Consider the following 3731-nt stretch of genomic DNA (forward strand, 5'->3'; position numbering starts at 1 on the left):
AAAAGCATTCAGAAACGACACACCTGGCAATATTGAGTACATGAATTCCTATCATACTGATGGCACACAACTACCTGTAATGACTACTACATGAAATTCTGTCAAATTACAATATACAGTTAGGTCCATAAATGTTTGGACAGTGGCATAATTGTCATCATTTTGGCTCTGTACGCCACCATAATGAATTTGATCAAGATATGCTTTAAGTGTAGACTTTCATCTTTAATTTGAGGGTAGTTACATCCAAATTGGGTGAACAGTGTAGGAATTACACCCATTTTTAGATGTGGTCCCCCCAATTTTAGGGGCTCAAAAGTATTTGGACAAACTAACATAATCATTAATTAAATTGTGAGTTTCAATACTTGGTTGCAAATCCTTTGCAGTCAATGACTGCCTGAAGTCTGGAACCCATAGGCATCCCCAGATGCTGGGTTTCTTCCCTGGTGATGCTCTGCCAGGCCTGTACTTTAGTTCCTGCTTGTTCTTGGGGCATTTTGCTTTCAGTTTTGCCTTAGAAATCAAAACAAACCAATCAGAGAGATAGCACAAACATTAGGTGTGGCCAAATCAACAATTTGGTGCATTCTTCAAAAGAATGAGGTGAGCTCAGGAACACCAAAAGGCCCAGAAGACCACGGAAAACAACTGTGGTGGATGATAGAAGACTTCCTTCCCTGGTGAAGAAAAACCCCTTCACAACAGTTGGCCAGATCATGAACACCCTCCAGGAGGTAGTCAAATTATTATTATTATTATTTTTATTTCTTGGCAGACACCCTTATTCAGGGCGACTTACAACATAAGTGCAAACAAAGTGCAAAAATACAGTTAAGACACAAATCTGTGTCAAAGTCAACAATCAAGAGAAGACTTCACCAGAGTAAATACAGAGGGTTTACCACAAGATGTAAACCATTGGTAAAAAACAAAAACAGGAAGAGACCAGATTCAAGTTTGCCAAAAAACATCTAAAGAACCCTGTACAGTTCTGGAAGAAAGATCAACTTGCACCAGAATGATGGGAAGGGAAGGATCATGATCCGAAGCATACCACCTCATCTGTGAAGCATGGTGGAGGTAGTGTTATTGCATGGGCATATATGGCTTGATAATGTGACTACTGACAAAATCAGCAGGATGAATTCTGAAGTGTTTAGGGCTATATTATTTGCTCAGATTCAGCCAAATGCTTCAAAACTCATTGGACGGTACTTCACAGTGCAGATGGACAATGACCCGAAGCATACTGCAAAAGCAACCCAAGACTTTTTTAAAGCGAAGAAGTGGAATGTTCTGCAATGGCCAAGTCAATCACCTGACCTGAATCCAATTGAGCATGCATTTCACTTGCTGAAGACAAAACTGAAGGCAAACCGCCCCAAGAACAAGCAGGAACTAAAGACAGCTGCAGTACAGGCCTGGCAGAGCATCACCAGGGAAGAAACCCAGCATCTCGTGATGTCTATGGGTTCCAGACTTCAGGCAATCATTGACTGCAATGGATTTGCAACCAAGTATTGAAACTCACAATTTAATTAATGATTAGGTTAGTTTGTCCAAATACTTTTGAGCCCCTAAAACAGGTGGGTGGACATCTAAAAATGGGTGTAATTCCTACACCATTCACCCAATTTGGATGAAACTACTCTCAAACTGAAGATGAAAGTCTACACTTAAAGCACATCTTAATCGTTTCCTTTCAAATTCATTGTGGTGGCTTACAGAGCCAAAATGATGACAATTGTGTCACTGTTCAAACATTTATGGACTTAACGGTATGCTTTACAGGACTCTATATTGGGGAATGATTCTACATCAATGTACATTGCTTTCCTATGAACATTCACTTAGAGTATTCCTGTGCCTGGAAGCACAACTGTTTTTGGGTCAGGCTGTCTCACATCTTCAAGTTCAAAGCAGCAGTGAGTAGTGTTTGTAAGATTATCATGTTTAAAGATTGCATTGATCTGCCCTCCAAAAATCTAGCATCACCCCACAGGAGTGATCCTCACAGGTTAGCTGATTCTGAGCTGTAATAAGTGCACTGGACACCTCCCAAACCGACTTCCTAGAATCAGGCCCACCACATCACACCTCACCACTGCCCTTCACTGCAAGACACACCTGATAATACTTCCTAGGTAATTGTGAATTACTCCATGGTCAACAACCACTTTGTTAATCTGAACTGCCTTTCATTGCTCTGCAGAATTTCAAACTGTACAGACCATTTTGTTTAGGGATTATTCCTAACAGCTCTGATTCACCATATTAATTATAATGCACTGGACACCTCCCAGAACTCCTATTGTTTTTGGTTGAACAGAATATGGTTTTGAGTTAGCAGTGGCTTTTTATCTGTATTTGCCAGCAACCTACAGTAGACTTTGGCTTTCACAGCTGTTATTTCACAAATTTGCTTATATGTGACTGTTTACTACCAGTCTTGAAAATTGATCATTTGTATCTTGACTCAATGGCATCAGCACACATCTGCCTTCATACAATCACTGGGGGGCAGGTCTGAGGAACTGAACTGATTATTTGATCAATCAATAAACTGGGGGCTAATTCTCCCTTTGGGCCATTGTTCATTTTATATGCTTGTTTCTCCAGCTGCCCTCAGATACATTACGCTGGGGATCAGAACTGAAAGATCTTCAATGTTGTCTGACCAGTTTTATTGTGTATAATGGCATACACCATGACCACCAAGCTCTCAGGAGTCTCTCTCTCTGCAGAGTCTTTTAGATGTTGTTCAAGCCCAGAACTCAGCTATTTAAATGATCTAATTACATTATAACTAGATGAATTTCATATTTCTCTCAAGGCTCCAAAATGTTGTAGGGATGTTGCATCTCCATATCTGAAGCAATCATCACTGCACTTGTAAAAATCTTAATTAAAAGTCTAACAGATAAAATAATTACATATTTTAAAGTAATTGCTTAATCGGGTTGGAATGAAATTTGGCAATGAAAGCACTCGTTCAATTTTCCTTCAGTTTCCCTCAGTAGCCTTGTGGCATATTCCTAATTTAGCCATGGGCGCAGTTTAAATTAATTTCAATATAAGGTAAAGGCATGTTTCAAGTGAGAGAAAATGAAAGCACCTACTACGCACCCAGCTTTTGTTTATGCATTTAAGAAATCAGTACCATCTTCACTGCTTGCCTACTTTGTATTAAACACATTGTAGGTTAGCAAAAACACACAAACACCCACAAAGGATTTACACTCAGATTTCCAGTGCAATCTTTGCTTTCTGATATTTAAACATGGCTTTCTTAGATAATGCATCTGAAATGACCAGACTGGATTGCGTGCCTAAGAAAATGCATACTCAAGAAATGTATCATTTTTTAGGGTTAGGGTTTACAAACTGGTTTGCCTCTCATTGACTGTAATGACTGTAGGACTGGGTGGAAACACAACAGGGTGTCTAAATTTAAGCATTTGCACCATGGCTTCAAATACCCCTGTTGTAAGCACGTGTTCTGGTGGAGGATAACGTTTAATCGTTGCACAACACGTGCTTTAGGGCTCTGACAAGTAGTCCGGATACACCCGGCGCAGTGATCAGACAGCGCCACCTGATCCCCAATGCTGCTGGAGAGCACAGTACTCCTCCGATCGGCGGCCAGAGGAAGGCGCCAGCTGCAGGAACAACGCATGCGTTCATTCCTTTCCCAACCAAGCACCCAGGGACGCCCCCTACTGGACATA

This window comes from Amia ocellicauda, chromosome 4 (assembly GCF_036373705.1).
Source record: "Amia ocellicauda isolate fAmiCal2 chromosome 4, fAmiCal2.hap1, whole genome shotgun sequence".
In the NCBI taxonomy this organism is placed as follows: Eukaryota; Metazoa; Chordata; class Actinopteri; order Amiiformes; family Amiidae; genus Amia; species Amia ocellicauda.